Below are 18,522 nucleotides of genomic sequence, written 5' to 3'. Positions count from 1 at the left end.
TCGTTTTTTTTGTCATGACCAGATGTGGAAAGTAACGAATTACATTTACTCACGTTACTGTAATTGAGTAGTTTTTTGTGTACTTTTACTTTTTTGAGTAGTTTTTAAAATCTGTACTTTTACTTTTGTCTAGAAGTCAATAAACGTGTCAAAAGTATATAGCCATGGCACTCATCTCATTATATGCTAATTTAAATATATATATAGTTTATTATACAACAGTTCTTTCTGGCTCTCGAATCTGATTAGCTAAGAGGCGTGCAATATTCTACTGATAACGGCACAGTAACCGCTTCACCTTTCGTATCATTCCGCCACCTAGTGAATGGAGGTCCTCTAAACAGGCTCATCTCTGAATGGAAAAACTGCACCCACACCAGACACACACAAACGCGCTGTTTTTGAATCACTCTCCGTGTGTCTCATTAGTTCACTAGCTCGTAAATCAGTCTGTGAATCGCAATCGGAAGTTATTATTCCGTCAAAGATCAGCGCTCATGGACAGGGCCGTGCACAGACATTTTGAGGAGCAGTGGCCCAAACCAAAATGGGGGCACTGGGGGGGTACAATTTATATGGTTTTAACAAAATATTATAAATATGATGTGTTGGTATCAACTAAGAGAAGTGATTATATTGGAAAATATACTTAATAACAAGAATTAAAGTGTGACAAAACTGCTTAATATTCTATATGATTTACGCGATGAAGCTTTGAATCCATTTTTGCAATGTTGGACTTCCTTTGCAGCCTCCCTCTCCACTCTTGTCTTCTTTTTTTTGTGAAAACATTGTTTTTATTTTTTGTCTACAAAGTGTTCCAACAACAGCAAGTTTGGTGTTATTTATATTAGATCTCATCAGGTACATTATTTTGATAAGACAATCACTGTAATTCTAAGAATAGATATTTTGTTGATCCAAGTAAAATCTCATTTGTTCATCCATGATAATTTAACATATGCTTTTGCTGTCTACAAATAAAACAACACGTCCTATTAAGTACACGAAAGCTTTAATCACATCACAAAAATGCAACTTTTGTTACGTCGAGATCACGAGAAAACAAGCAAAATAAATATAGTACACGACCTCTCTTGGCTTACAAATTCAGCAGCTCGAAAACTGAGGTAATGTATTGAATCTACAGGTACCTGTTAATACAACAAACTGCCGTCTCCGCCCTTCAAAGAGTGGACACAGAATGCAGGCGGGAAATCACGAAGTGGAATACCAGAAACAGTAAATCTTTCGACGAGCGGTAACAAAGCACTTTGACCGGGGTCGGCGTTTGGTGAGAGGGGCACCTCAGCCAATTAGGGCAGAGGGGCAGTTGCTCTAGCCACCGGGCCACCCCCCTGTGCACGGCCCTGCTCATGGAAGTTACGTTAAAGTTAATGGGAGTAATGTCTTGTCACATCGTGTGGACGATTAACACTTGGAAAGAGGAATGTAAACTATTTTTTTCTGGAGCAATATCTCTTCTCAGAACGCGAAAAACACCGTGGAACTGCAGGTAAGCACCGCAGCTTTTAAATGTGGACATTGATCATTTATTTAATCGTGACGTGACTATTAAAACATGTTATGAGATGTCGCCACTGGTATAAGCAGCATGCAAAAACATCTCTCTGACACTTATAAAAAATAGTTTTATATACACTGAAAAAAATTATTAATTGAATTTTATCAATTTTTTAAGATAAGTGGTTGCAATCAATTTATTTAAGCTACATTTAAACAAAAGTTTTATATTTCATTTACGTTACTAATCTTTTTTGTTTAAATGTAGCTTAAATAAATTGATTGCAACCACTTACCTTAAAAAAATTGATTAAATTCAATTAATCATTTTTTTCAGTGTAGTACTGACAAGAACGAAGTCTAATAATAACCGAGTGCTCGTATCGCGTTAAGATTAAATGGTAAACCAATAGTAACATTATATAAGTATAGTTTTATTAACTTTTACCTCGCGCCAAAACAAATAACAACACAAAAGACACTAAATATGAATAAGAAAACAAGTAATAGTTTTATCATGACACCAAATACTGCTGATTTGATCTCATTTTGACCATCAAAAACAAACAAGGCCAACATGAGAGCCAGGGAATCGCTGTCGGAGATGTAGCCCAGAGAGGGCGGTGGTCAGCGGGGCGAGTGAACACTGATGTCCGCTCATGCTTTGGTGCTCATACGTACCGAATCTCACTAAGCAAACGTTCAAACAGGCGCTATCTTTACTAATTGACTGTAGATTTAAATATAAAAAATATATATTCTCGACTGAACTAATCTTAAAACTACACTTTGTGACCAAGAAACGTTAATATAAAGAAACGCCTATCCGTCCATTGAGTTATTATGAGATTCAAAGCAGCCGAAAGTGTTACCTGTCATTCTGGCCGCTCTCAAATCCGTGCCGGAAGAAGTAGTTCTCAAACAAAGTGGCTTTTAAAATAACTCCGTTGTTGTTTTCTAGCTTTTGTTTTTCAAACGTGTGCCGTAGAACTGTTGTATAAAAGCAATATCGCTCTCGGAGTCATGTGATATAGCTCTATATCATCACGGCTGTGATTAGGACAGAGGCACAAGGCCGAGTGCCGGTCCTACTCCTATCACAGTCCTACTCGAGCGATATTGCTTAAATAAAATGATGTGTTACCAGCAATACATCAATTACAACCTAGTGATTGTATTTAATAGCTGCTGACCAACTTCAAAAGTGCATAACTCACCTGTAAAAATCATTAAACATTTCCATAAAGGTTTCTTAGCTAAAAAAAGGTTTTTATTTTATTAACTTTTTGTTATTGCACTTTAATTGTAAATATGTTCCTACAATTAAAAACAACGATGTATATTCCCTTGTCGTTTTTGTAGGTTTAGTTATCAAAATGTTTTTTGTGTGATGTTCTGTAGATCGTGGCATTAAAATGTTATGAGGAATAATTAAACAAATGTTGCCTTACATTTTACCTTAAAAATATAAATGCATCGTCAGTTTTGTCTTCGTTCATCACTTGAAAGACAGTTTTGGTCACTTTATCAGAAAGTTGTTTATGTGTGCTGCTTGTGAAAGAAAATAAAAGTTATCAATTTGCACCTGGTTTGACCCCTCCCAACCCATGCACACACACACACATAGATGATTCGAATATCGGTCGACTATGAAAAGATTGGACAATTCTGATTAGAATATGTAAATCCTTAGTCGAGGACAGCCCTACAATAAACACAATTTTATTAAGCATGAAAAATATTTGTCTGTGGTACAGAAGAAGATCACATACTGTACCCACAACACAAAAGATTGCTCTCCTATGGATTAAGGATCGAATTTGGTCGGCATCATATCCTGATTCAGGGTCCTGTCTCTCTTACAAATCATTCTTCTCTCTCATTACCGTTGGAAAACTGGACAGGACATATCCATTTAAGTCCTTTTTTTTAAACATCCACTTCCCCTAAAGGTCCAAATATTTAGGGCTTGGTAACAGTGCCCCAACAGCCGTTTGTTCATTTGTGTGTTAATCCTATTGCTGTTTGTTAGGGCCGTGTGCATTTCCTTTTTATAATGCATTTCGCCAGTAGCACACATGCTACGTATGCATGGACGCTAGTTTACATTTGGACAGTGTTGTGATGCGGCCCCAGACTTTAGCCCACTCCCACCACAAGAATCTGTTACATCTTTCCTAAAAATCACAAATATGTAAAAAAGGAATTGAAAGCTTATTCTAACAGTGCTGTTGTAACTGGCACACATTTGAGAACTTCCAAAACTACACAACACTGAATTACAGGCGTGAATTCACAAACTATTAGAATTCATTTATCATTGCCAAAGTTGAAAAAAATGTTTGTCTACCTCCCAGTAAATTATAAAGTGTCAGCCTGATTTCTCTTGTGAAACTTGACAAACTGTGCTTTTGATGATTTCATGGCTATGTATATTATGTTATTTAAATAAGATGTTTGTACAGTTTAATGATGAATTTCATGTTTCAGAACAATTTCATTGGAAAACAACTACACCCTAAAAACAATCCTGCTAAATAGTACTAAAAGCTTGTAATCATACGGGAACCAATGGTAATGTGTTTCACACGTCAACAGGTTCCAGTTCGGTGCTTAATAAAAACACATATTTATTTAAAGGTGCAGTGTGTACATTTTAGCGGCATCTAGTGGTGAGGTTGCGAATTGCAACCAACGTCTCAGTCCACTGCTCACTCCTCGCTTTTGAAACACATAGCCGCCACCGGAAAAACATGTCATCAACGGAGACAACTTAGTAAAAAAAGTTTGATGGCACAAATGGCACCTTCCATGTAAGGGGACCCTCGGTGTATGTACATAAAAACGTCTCATTCTAAGGTAATTAAAACATAATGGTTCATTATATAAAGGTCTTTATACACCCCTGATAATATAGTTTTGTATAATATTTAGCATTTCTGTCAAGAGATCCTTTCAAAAATTACACACTGCACCTTTAAAAAGATTAACTATAACCAATGGTTCCCTTATGATTACGAGCCAGTGAACCACTTTTAGTAGCCTGGCTAACACCAGACAAGTCTCATAGAGAATGAGACGTGGTCTGGGAACCACATGTTCATTTTCTCGTATTTGAGGCGTTGTTTACGAATGCCCAGAGCCATTTATTGGGCACTAAAAATGTCTATCAAATGTGTCTGTACGTAGCTCATAGCCAATCGGTGTGCCGCATAGACGTCGTCATCGTCTTGCTGCCCCCTCCCCGTTCTGTGATTGGTTCCTTATTTCAGGGGCAAAAAAGTCCATAGTTTCCATGCTAGACTTGCAGTGTTAATAAAGTTGTGCGCAAGGCAGCATGGGGAAACCCAGGCCACACGTTTAGTGCTATTTAGCACCATTTTTTTTGAGTGTAACAAGATCTATGTATGGGTACTTGGTACACTCATCAAAATGACACTTACTAAAAGAGTTTTACATTACGCACCAGCAGTGTTTAACACAAGTTTTATGTATTGTGCCAACTTTTTTGTAGTTTTTGTAATTATTAAAATAAAAACTTAAAATAAACTTGCTGTTTAAAGGTGGAGAATGTAATGTTTGGATACCAATTCTCTAGTATTCAAAACAACTTGTTTTAGCATTTGTTGATATTGTGTGTCATTTTGTATGCTAATTGGAAATATGTTTTTAACACCTTGAAAATGTAGTAAACTTGTTACACACTGAAAAAATTATAGGTGTTATACAGTAGGTTTACATGATGTTGTTTTTTTTTACATTATTGACTTTAAATTCTGCTTCAGGATTTTTTTGACCAAACAGTAATTAATTCTGGGTAGCACATCGGGTAACGGTCACTACAAAATGGTCATAGTATCTGTTTCTTCTTTTCAATATCTGCAAGTTTTTATCTACCCGGACTTAATAATGGTTCTTGTTGGACTTTACATTTTTGAAGCATATGGTTGTTTTGTATAGCAATTGATGTACATATTGTGATATGGTAAGAAAACTTTAAAATAATTACGTTGTACAAAGTTTGTCATTTTATGTATTTACTGTATTATACATTCTTTTTCTGCTACCACTGGAACCGAATGCAAAGGAAAAATGAAACCTACTGAAGTGAAACTTGTGGCAAGATTTCATAAATCCCCTAATATAAAGTGCCTTAGGTTAAAAGAGAAAAAAATCCAGCATTTCGTGTGGATGTATGTTCAGAAATACATGTACATTGTTCTTTGTTGAAAGATTAATAAAGTTTTAAAATGACTTTGATCTCATTCTTCATTATAATTCTGTGCAAAAAAATCCTACTTCTAGTTTAGCCAGCAGATAAATCCATGTATTTATACTACAGTGTTATCAGTGTTATTTTTGGGACAACACACTACACTGAAAAAACGAACTTTTTGGTGTAGTAATATTTATTAGATTAACTCTCATAATTTCTACATAATATATTAACATTTATTGAGAACTAGATTTTCCTAAGTAAAATGATGATAAATACACAATTAATTCATGTAAAAAATTAACTGTGTGGGAATAGTAAGTCGTATTAGTTATTTTCTTGTATTATTTAACTGTTTTATAGTCACTGCACATAATCCTAAAATAATTAAGTAAATTTTAATCAAAAACTTTAGCTTATCTTAGTTCATTTTACTTAAAAATATTAAATCCATTACACTAAAAAAATCGAAGTAAAATTTACTTACATTTATTTGCACATGTTGTAAGGAATTCCCACAATTCTTTGCGCCTAAATATTTTTATTTTTTAAGCTTTATCACAGAATAAGAACTGAAACTACTTAAATATTTGTTAGCAAAATGTCATAAAGGTTTAAGCTCTTATATTATTGATGTTGTTTTGTTGTAAATAATAATTTTGTGAAGTCACCGTTCAGGTGATCAGTGTTTCTTTACATGAACCCTGTTCAGAACATTGTATTGCAATTCTTTCCAGAGTGCTGATAATGCATGTCAGAAACACAGTTTGTGTGCGTTTCTGTTCCGAATCAAGTTTATTCAATGACTGACTTGTTGTCAGTCATGAATTGTGTGTTATAATGCCATTTATAACACTTAAAAGAACTATGTCCATATTAATATGTTAAAGAAAATAACAAACAGAAAATACGATTTATTTAATATTATTAGGACAGCAATGCTTCAATTTAAAAAAAAAAACCTAATGGACTTTACCTAAACGATTAAAATAAATCTAACTTCTAAATAAAATAATTAAGTAACATTTAATTAATTATTTAACATATGTTTTATCATGCAATTTTAAGTAAATTTTATTTGATTCTAGTAGGTAAGTTTTACTTATAAAAAAGCATTAAATTTTACTTAAAAAAAGTTCGTGCAAATTGTTACGAGGATTTTTTAAAGTAAATATTACTAGTTGTTTTTTTCAGTGTATGAGGTGGTTCCCCGGACAGGGCTTATCCTAGTCTCAGACTAAAATGCATGTGTGAGCTGTCCTAATTTTAAAACACCTTACTGACATGTCTTTACATATATCAGTGCCATTGTTTTGTTTTAAGATGCACAACAATGTTGTTTTTGTACACTGAAAAAAAAACAACTTGTAAAATTTACTTAAAAAAATCCTTGTAACAATTTGCACGAACTTTTTTTAAGTAAAATTTACTACTTTTTTATAAGTAAAACTTACCTACTAAAATCAAATAAAATTTACTTAAAATTGCATAATAAAACATATGTTAAATAATTAATTAAATGTTACTTAATTATTTTATTTAGGAGTTAGATTTATTTTAATCATTTAGGTAAAGTCTATTAGGTTTTTTTTTAAAATTGAAGCACTGCTGTCCTAATAATATTAAATAAATCGTATTTTCTGTTTGTTATTTTCTTTACACATTTCTATGGACCTAGTTATTTTTAGTGTTATAAATGGCATTATAACACAAAATTCATGACTGACAACAAGTCAGCCATTGAATAAACTTGATTCTGAACAGAAACGTACACAAACTGTGTTTCTGACATGCATTATTAGCACTGTGGAGAGAATTACAATACAATGTTCTGAACAGGGTTCATGTAAAGAAAATCTGATCACCTGAACGGTGACTTCACAAAATTATTATTTACAACAAAACAATATCAATAATATAAGAGCTTAAACCTTTATGACATTTTGTAAAACAAATATTTAAGTAGTTAAAGTTCTTATCAGTTCTTATTCTGTGATAAAGCTTAAAAAATAAAAATATTCAGGGGCAAAGAATTGTGTGTATTCCTTACAACATGTGCAAATAAATTTAAGTAAATTTTACTTAGATTTTTTAGTTAAATGGATTTAAAATTCACTTAATTATTTTAGGACTATGTGTAGTGACTATAAAACAGTTAAATAATACAAGAAAATGTCTAATAAGACTTACTATTCCCACACAGTTCATTTTTTACATGAATTAATTGTGTATTTATCATCATTTTAAAATTATTAGATATATCATGATATTTCAGACAAATAAGGTAAGACATCTCAAAACCTTTTGCCTTCCTCCACTGCACTTCTTCCACTGACCTCTTGACCCATGAAAAACTTCAAAGAGCTGATGCATTGTTTCAAAATAAAGGTGCTTTGGGTACAGTAACACCAATGACATAAATTTGGGGGACAAATATTTATTTGATATTATTCATATTAATAGTGTATTTTTACCATTTCAGTGTTGTAGTAAATTCATACAGGGTTAAAGGTAAATGTTAATTAGATTTGTTTTATAAAAAACATGGTTTTAAATAATAGGTACACAGTTCAACTTCCATGTATGATCAAAGGGACAGGGCAATTTTCAGGACCAGACATTTAAAAAAAAAGTTTAAAAAAGAAAAAAAAGAAAATCACATACATAAACTCTCTCATCATGTCAAACTAGTACTCACCTCCAGGCAGAAACTCCATGATGAGGTAGAGGTTCAATTTATCCTGAAAGCTGTAGAACATCTTCACCACCCAAAGACTATCTGCCTCCACAAGAATGTCCCTTTCTGCTCGAATATGACCAACCTAAAACATAAGTACACAGATATTAGTGCACATGACAAAGAATCCTAACATCTTTATGGCTCTATTAGTAAAGACTCACTTGTTCTTTCTCAAGCATGTCAGCCTTACGCAAAATCTTCATGGCATAAACATGCCCTGTGTCCTTCTTCTGGACTAGACGCACCTACATGAGAAGACATACTTTTACATATCTTCACGAGAAGATCAGTCATCCATTTCTCATGCCATAAAAACTACTTGTTGTAAATGCAAAGATCTGTTAAAAGTTGTAAAAATGGCCTTAAAGGAATATTCCACTTTTATTTTTATCCAAAATTATTTACTTATCCCCATGTCATCCACGATGTTTAGGTCTTTCTTTGTTCATTTGAGAAGAAATTAGGTTTTTTGAGGAAGACATTCCAGGGTTTTTCTCCATATAGGGGTTATTCGATCTACGTCATCATTGTTCGCGGCGGCCATATTGTTGACATAGAACAGTCTGTCAATTGACAAGCGAGGCAGGTATTATGCATGGTATTATCGGTGTAATTTTTTTTTAAACCGCGCGATGGTGTGTGGTGTAATACACGGATGTTCTAACAACAGCAAAAAGAACCCCCGGAATTTGTTTTTATGCGATACCGACTGTCAGAAAACATGAAAGGAAGGAGACAGAGGAGTTGAACCAGCGAAGGAAAGACTCCCAACAGCAAAGTCTGTCCCCATAATTTTACCCCAGGTAACATTAGGGATGCCTCACAGCAAAGTGTGTCCCCATAATTTGATCACATATGGTTAGCTGTAAGCAGTGGCTGAAACTGCTCTTTCAAATAAGTTGCCATAAATTGAGACAGTTATTAAATTAGTATTAATAACGAACATAATAATAGGTCTGGCATTGATACTAGGTAGGGAATAAGGGCCGTTCACATTATAACGATAACTATAAAAAATATAGTTTTGAAAATCGTTTTATGTTAAACAGAATAGCGGAGCGATTTTTCCCACCTGATGAAGGGTAAACCATTGATAGCATTAAAATCTATTTGAACTTCAAGTGCACGAGCACTTAAAATGACAGTGAAGCATGCTGAGGTCTATAACATTAGATTACCTGCAGTTGCTGTGAAAATTGACTAGTACGTAATGCTTTTTAATCTATTACATTAACTAACTGTTGTGCCAAAAGGTAAGAGATTCACTGTTTAGAGTTACGCGAACCGCAGCGTGTTGAGGACATCTGCAAAAGTTTTCATTATACAAGCAATATTAAAGGCAAGTGATTTGCGCGAGTGCCGTGAGCGAATTAGCATAAACGTATTGTTTGGTGATGTGGACGATGATAGAGTTATCGTTAGTTATTGTTATAATGTGAACGGCCCTTCAGTGCTTGTATGATGAATGCGGATACTGTATGAACGATATAGTTATAAATATCCGGATAAGTTACGGCTGGCAATAAGGACGGATATTTACTTAAGGCTATTGGGTCTATTTGATATTGTTCCACGATAATCAAGCTCATCTTCTCTTAATACAGACAAGATGAAGCCATTAGGCTACTGCTCCCCTCGACTCAAAACTACGTGCGGCTAGGGGCAGGACAGATGTCATGTCAACAAGATGGCCGCGGCTAGCGACTTCCGGTGTTTGAGAATAAGCCCTATATAGTCGGGGAGCCAAAGTCTCAAAAGCTCAATAAAATGGGTTGAACCTGACCTGGTCCGCCACACTCTCCACCTGTGTTCCCTCTGTCAACCTTGACCCCAAGAACCAACAACTGGAGGGTCTGCTCTGCCGGAAACACCGCAAAAAAAATTGTGGCCATTTTAGTGTACGCACCCTTCATTTTTATCAGAAAACCGTGAAAAATCATCTTTTTCCTCAAATTCTCAGTGGGTTGGGCAAACTGTCAATGAATGCATTCCAGATACACAGAACACATGTGCTGACAACATCCACTGAAAAAATAACTCTTAAAACACATTTCTGCATAATTTTGCATCAATTTAATGCAGGCGTTTTTTTTTTTTCACTTTTTTCCAATATTTTCATCTTTACTTCATTGGCAATCAACTATTCCCCCAAGTTATGACATCAGTCAATATATCATTCTTTTCACCAAACAGTATACTCATTATACAGAAAAAATTATAAAAATCCAACCAAAATCAATGGATCTGTGATGATTTCACTACTAGTTGGCCATCAACAGGCTCAGAACCTTAATAGAATTTTTGGCTACTTTCAAAATTCCGAAAGACATACTGGATAACATGATTGTTAATGTCCACATTATTAAACATCATGGTCTAGGGATCTTTTTAATTTCAACATAACCCTGTTCCCCAAGGGAAATGTGTCACACAATAAATATAATACAGCAAAATGACTTTAATTATTTTATTGCCTCAGATGACAACTATTACAACTTTAAAGAGATGTTTCACCGATTTGCATTAAGCTTTGTAGCTTTAGAAACCCAGTCATGTTTTTGAATGGTCATGCATCATTTCCAGTTTCCCCTGAGATGGGAGAAATACAGATTTCAGTGTTGCACTTCCTTCTTTCAATGATGTAAAATTCGTCATTTTGCGTCATTTAAAGAAGGAATTGCTATGTCTTTGTCGAGGGTGTAAGACTACAAACCCTCTGTCGTTATTTTTTCAGGGGGGGCTATGGGTGGGACGCTACAGACCTATTACAGATTAGTGGGTGGGACTTACGAAAATAAATGATACAGCGGGCATCTTTTTGAGATCTAAGCTAAAAGATGCTGTGGAGCCAGGCTTGATGTTTTCCAACAATGGTGGAAGGTTAAAAATATGATATGGACGAGGGTGATTTCGAGGCTTTATACAGGGAAGAGCAGCTGAGGCAGATGGAGGAACAGGAGGTAGAAGATCGAGGTAGAAAACCTGCTTGTAGAAGGTAGAAGACGAGGTAGAAGACCTGCCTGTTGCAGGCGAGGAGCCTGGACTGACTCGAGCTGGGATGGACTGGTTGTGCCTGTGCTCTTGCTGTGCACCTACGGACACAGAAATGGAGTCTATCTGCTGCAGAGAATTTCAAAGATGCCAGTTTCTTCTGGATGAAATCAGATGATTTCAGATGAGGATATGGACGTTTGTGTGGTGAACCACCCAAGCTTCGCATCGCATATGGACAGCAGCGTTCTGGATACATATTTTAGAATACCAAAGGTCAACTGGAAGTGACAGCCAAAGCCTGCAGGGACAAACGGACGTCTGACTATAAAGTAAGTGTTTCTATTTTATTTGGGAGTGGCTTGCAGAGCTGTGCATTGTGGGAGTTGTTGTCTTCCATACAAATGCACCCTAAAGTCACTTTCTGTCTTTTTTTTCCGGTCAAATAGGCACCACATTTGAAATGCATGTTACATTTTGACTACAAATATGACCCACTTTCAATAAGGATTAATGTTTCCATGGGTGGTGAAATGTCCCTTTAACGGAGAAAAATAACATAACTAATAACTAGATTCAGGTCCATGTGAGGTGGGATAATCAGAAGGGTGGCACACTGCAGATACTGCTCTGGGGACAGACCTTCACCCTCACCACCTGAGGAGACAGCAAACAGGAACTTGAGGGTTATACAGCAGCATGATAAAAGATACAACCCCCTCACTCTCTAACACACACACACACACACACGCGCGCGCAGCCTACTTACATGTCCCTGTCTTCAAGCGCAAGTTCCATCCTTAAACATCCCCGGTGTAGAGACATGCAATGCCACACTTCACATTGGCTCTTGCACAGAAGCACTCTCGGGCATGCATGCTTTTCTTGCAGTGGCAGTATTTGCTGTGTTTGAGTTCAGAAGGTTTTGCCTCTTTCGGCATCATGGTTGCCACCAATTTGCCATTGACAAGTTGTCTCCCAAAATCAGTGGCAGCTGGGTAGGTTGACTGAACCATGTGTGCCCGCTTACACACAGCTAACTGTTGCAGGGATCTGCGAAGGTGTAATTGGAAGGCATCTTCAGTTGGTCGAAGGCAACGCATGTGCTCACAAAGAGATGGGCTTAAAGTGCATCTAGAGTACCACCAAAGTCACTCCTGTCATAGTGACACCATGTATCGCCATGCTGCTGTTATTACCTTTTCCTGAACATCCCGGGTTTCCTCAGATCACTGTACCTGCACAGCGGCAGAATTTCTGTCTGTCTGTCAATGTTGTGTAGGCCCACCTTTTTCCTCTTCTGTACGGATAGCTCACTGTGTCATATCCGGTAAGTATGTAGGTGCTGAGGAGAAGGGATGTAACCTCTGAAGCAGCAGCATTATACTTCCCTGTCAGATCTTCTGTGGTGGCATGAACAGGTAGGAAGATATCCATCGTTTTCACCCACAGCTTCTGCAGCCCATCCATGTGTGTGATGTAGTACATGCACATCATGATCACATCTGTGTCAGTTGCAACAACTACAGCTCGTTCGTGGTGCAGAATTTGTACGGAGTATGCAATGTGAGCAAACATCCTGGTATCTGCCTCCTCAAGTTCTGGAAGCTCAACCTGACAATCCAATGACAAGGGGACAGTGCGACCAGGATCACAAAAGATTCCACCAAGAATAAGTGTGCATCCTGCAGGAAGGAAAGGAAACAAGGCAGACTACCTGGCTGCAATCAAGACAGCCCTTGGTAGCTCATGGGGGGAAGTGGACAATCTAACGCCATCTGACAAGCCTGTTGTAATGGTAGTAGATGCAATGGCATTCATTCAAGGTTACTAACATCTTGGGAGCAGCACCTTCCATGAACTGCAAGAAAGTACCCGAGGAAGCTCCTTGGAATCCTCCCAGACAAGTGTGACTGCATCCACTTTGTTAGTGATTGATATGATGTCTATCCTGCTGAAAGTCTGAAAGGTGAGGAACGAGAGAAGAGGATGAAGACCTGCTCCAGCAAAATGAAGGAGTACAAGCCACATGATACTCTCCCTATACCTGTATGGAAAGGCTTCATTCACAATTCACTGAATAAAGCTAACCTGTTGAACTACATGGGGGAAGCATGGGCAGCTCAGAACAAGTCACTTCCTGCAGTATGCACACTTATTCTTTGTGGAATCTATTGTGATCCTGGTCGCAGTGTCCTCTTGTCATTGGACTGTCAAGTTGGGCTTCCAGAACATTTCTGTGAGAAACATGAGGAGGCACATACCAGGATGTTTGCTCACATTGCATACTCAGTACAAATTCTGCACCACAAATGGGCTGTAGTGGTTGCAACTGACAAAGATGAGATCATGATGTCCATGTACTACATCACTCACATGGATGGGCTTCCTACCTTCTCATGCCATCACAGAAGCTCTGACAGGAAACTATAATAGTGCTGCTTCAGATCTTACATCCCTCAGCACCTACATACTTACCGGATGTGACACAGGGAGCTATCTAAGTTAAAGGCGGGCCTACACAACTGCAATCAAACACCTGACAGACCTTCTGCCACTGTGCAGGTACGGTGATCCTGAGGAAAGCCTGTATGTTCAGGAAAAGGTTATAACAACAGCACGGCGATACAAAGACACTCTATTACAGGAATGACTTTGATAGTACTCTAGATGCACTGCGAGCCCATCTCTTTGTGAGCATCAAAGGAAACATGCGTTGCCTTCCACTAACTGAAGATGCCCTCCTATTACACCTTCGCCAATCCCTGCATCAGTTGGCTGTGTATAAGCGGGCACACATGGTTCAGCCAACCTACCCAGCTGTTTGTGTGTGTTAGAGAGAGAGAGAGAGAGGGTGGCATCTTTTATCACCCTGCTGTATAATCCACCCTGTCGTTCTTGTTTGCTGTGAAGGTCTGTCCCCAGAGCAGTATCTGCAGTGTGCCACCATTCTGATTATCCCACCTCACATGGACCTGAATCTAGTTAATTAAGTTATGTTGTTTTTTTCCGTCAAAGGGACATTTCACCCATGGAAACATTAATCTTTATTGAAAGTGGGTCATATTTCTAGTCAAAATGTAACATACATTTCAAATGTGGTGCCTGTTTGACCGAAAAAAGACAGAAAGTGACTTTAGGGTGCATTTGTATGGAAGACAACAACTCCCACAATGCACATCTTTGCAAGCCACTCCCAAATAAAATAGAAACATTTACTTTATAGTCAGAAGTCTGTTTGTCCCTGCTGGCTTTGGCTGTCACTTCCAGTTGACCTTTGGTATTCTAAAATATGTATGAATGCAATGCTGCTGTCCATATGTGGTCCGAAGCTTGGGTGGTTCACCACACAAACGTCCATATCCTCATCTGATGTAGAAATTTCATCCAGAAGAAACTGGCATTTTTGAAATTCTCTGCAGCAGACAGACTCCATTTCACAGCGAGAGCACAGGCACAACCAGTCCCTCCCAGCTCGAGTCAGTCCAAGCTTCTCCCCTGCTACAGACAGGTCTTCTACCTCGTCTTCTACCTTCCACAGGCAGGTCTTCTACCTCGTCTTCTACCTTCCACAGCCAGGTCTTCTACCTCCTGTTCCTCCATCTGCCTCAGCTGCTCTTCCCTGTATTGTGGCTCATAAAGATAGCCATGGACATCCGATTCGAGCATCACGTTTTCGAAATCACCCTCTTCCATATCATATTGATAACCTTCCACCATTGTTGAAAAACATTAAGCCTGGCTCCTCAGCATCTGTTTAGATTCCAAAAAGATGGCAGCTGTATCATTTATTTTAGTGTATTAAGTCCCACCCACTGATCTGTAATAGGTCTGTAGCGTGAGTGGGTCCCACACATAGCCCTCCCCGGAAAAATGAGTGTTTGTAGTCTTAAACCCTCGACAAAGATATAGCAATTCCTTCTTTTAATGACGCAAAATGACGATTTTTACATCATTGAAAGAAGGAAGTGCAAACCTGGGATCTGTGTTTCTCCCGTCTCAGGGGAAACTGAAAATGATGCATGACCATTCAAAAACAGGGTTTCTAAAGCTACAAAGCTTAATGCAAATGGGTGAAGTATCTCTTTAAAGTTGTAATAGTTGTCATCTGAGGCAATAAAATAATTAAAGTCATTTTGCTGTATTATATTTATTGTGTGACACATTTACATTGGGAGAACAGGGTTTTGTTGAAATTAAAAAGATCCCTAGACCAGTGGTTCTCAAACTGGGGTCCGGGGCCCCCAGGGGGGCCGTGAGATGGTGCCAGGGGGGCCCCAGTTTTATGACATTTTATAAAATACATTATTTATCATGAATTCTGTGAAATTAAACCTAAAAAAATAAGGCAGCACTACTTTGTGTAATTTAATGTTTTGTTTAATTAAAATGTAAAGTTTTAGAACTGTTTTTCTTTGGGGGGGGCCGCACGCTGAAAAAGTTTGAGAACCACTGCCCTAGACCATGATGTTTAATAATGTGGACATTAACAATCATGTTATCCAGTGTGTCTTTCGGGGTTTTGAAGGTAGCCAGGAATTCTGTTGAGGTTCTGGGCCTGTTGGTGGCCAACTAGTGGTGGGGTCATCACAGGTCCATTGATTTTGGTTGGATTTTTGTAGTTTTTTCTGTGTAATGAGTATACTGTTTGGTGAAAAGAATGGCATATTGACTGATATCATAACTTGGGTGAATAGTTGATTGCCAACGAAGTAAAGATGAAAATATGGGAAAAAAGTGAGAAAACGCCTACTTTTTGCATTAAATTGATGCACAATTATGCAGAAATGTGTTTTAAGAGTTATTTTTTCAGTGGATGTTGTCAGCACATGTGTTCTGTGTATCAGGAATGCATTTATTGACAGTTTACCCAACCCACTGAGGATTTGAGGAAAAAAAATATTTTTTCACAATTTTCTGATAAAAACAAAGGGTGCATACACTAAAATGGCCACAAAAATTTTTCGCGATATTTCCGGCAGAGCAGACCCTTCAATTATTGGTTCTTGGGGTCAAAGTTAACAGAAAAAACACAAATAAAAAGTATGGCAGAGCAGGTCAGGTTCAACCCATTTTTGAGACTTTGGCTCCCCGACTAATAGTAAATAACTTATATATTTACAATAAAGGTTATTTGAAAACACTAGTATCTAGGGATTTTCTGTAGTTATAAAATACTACAGTATACTAGTATTAAAATAAATAAACTTAATATAGTTTTAAAATAAATATAACATGAAAATCAAAGTCTGAAAATAAACCTAATAGCTATGGCTTATTAATATATAAAGTTAACATTTCACCATATTTTAGTTTTTATTGTAGAAAATAAATTAACTGCCTTCCTGTAGTAAGTGCACGCGCCACTAGAGGGCAACAGTTATTAGTATTTAAATGAATTAACTTAATATAGTTTTCCAATTAATATAACATGAAAATCTAAGTCGGAAAAAAAATCATAATAGCTATAGCTACTTTATATATAAAGTTAATATTTTTACCATATTTTTTTTATTGTAGAAAACAAATTGACTGCCTTCCTGTAGTACGTGCACGCGCCACTAGAGGGCTACAGTTATTAGTATTTAAATGAATTAACTTAATATAGTTTTCAAATTAATATAACATGAAAATCTAAGTCGGAAAATAAGCATAGTTGCTATGGCTAGTTAATATATAAAGGTAGTATTTCACCATATTTTAGTTTTTATTGTAGAAAACAAATTGACTGTCTTCCTGTAGTACGTGCACGCGCCACTAGAGGGCTACAGCCCTCATGTTATCAGCATTTAAATGAATTAACTTAATATAGTTTCAAATTAATATTACATGAAAATCTAAGTCGGACAATAAGCATACTGGCTATGGCTAATTAATATATAAAGTTGCAATTTTAAGCTTATTTTAGTTTTTATTGTAGAAAACAAATTGACTGCCTTCCTGTAGCACGTGCACGCACCACTAGAGGGCTACAGCCCTCATGTTATTAGTATTTAAATGAATTAATTTAATATAGTTTTCAAATTAATATAACATGAAAATCTAAGGCTGAAAATAAGCATACTGGCTATGGCTAATTAATATATAAAGTTAATATTTCACCATATTTTAGTTTTTATTGTAGAAAACAAATTGACTGCCTTCCTGTAGTATGTGTACGCACTAATAGGGCTACAGCCCTCATGTTATTAGTATTTAAATGAATTAACTTAATATAGTTTTCAAACTAATATAACATGAAAATCTTAGTCTGAAAATAAGCATACTGGCTATGGCTAATTAATATATAAAGTTAATATTTCACCATATTTTTTTATTGAAGAAAACAAATTGACTGCCTTCCTGTAGTACGTGTACGCACCACTAGAGGGATACAGCCCTCATGTTATAAGTATTTAAATGAATTAACTTAATATAGTTTTCAAATTAATATAACATGAAAATCTGAGTAGGGAAAATAAGCATACTAGCTATGGCTAATTAATATATAAAGTTGCAATTTTTAGCATATTTCAATTGTTATTGTAGAAAACGAAAACAAATTGACTTGCTTTCCTGTAGTACGTGCACGCACCACTAGAGGGCTACAGCCCTCATGTTATTAGTAATTAAATAAATTAACTTGATATAGTTTCAAAATTAATATTACATGAAACTCTAAGTCGGAAAATAAGCATACTAGCTATGGCTAGTTAATATATAAAGTTAATATTTCACCATATTTTTGTTTTTATTGTAAAAAACAAACTGACTGCCTTCCTGTAGTACGTGTACGCACCACTAGAGGGCTTCAGTCCTCATGTAAAAAAACCCTAACCTTTAACTTTTTTTTAGAATTAGGCAACCCGAAAGTCCCCATTTTAGTGTACTTTGCTGGGGCCAGATGTCTAACTGAAGACACGTGAGACTTAAGCCATCTCTTTTTTGACTTGTTTGTGACCCTGCCCTTTGAAAACCCAGCTAAAATGAATTTTAGTGATTTACTCTTTTTTACATAAAATCATTCTACATAATGTAATGAACATTACAAAATAGCCTTGATATATTTAAT

At 36.5% G+C, this 18,522-nt stretch overlaps 1 protein-coding gene across 2 annotated transcripts in view; it reads left to right on the top strand.

The window, feature by feature from the left end:
* Positions 1 to 18,522, top strand: part of LOC129437389 (sodium-coupled neutral amino acid transporter 3-like) — a 108,085-nt gene that overhangs the window by 37,835 nt on the left and 51,728 nt on the right. The gene's annotated exons all lie outside the window — the stretch shown is intronic.

Source organism: Misgurnus anguillicaudatus, chromosome 5, assembly GCF_027580225.2.
Source record: "Misgurnus anguillicaudatus chromosome 5, ASM2758022v2, whole genome shotgun sequence".
NCBI lineage: Eukaryota > Metazoa > Chordata > Actinopteri > Cypriniformes > Cobitidae > Misgurnus > Misgurnus anguillicaudatus.
The sequence above is the reverse complement of the archived record's forward strand: the minus strand, read 5'-3'. Positions and strand labels throughout refer to the sequence as shown.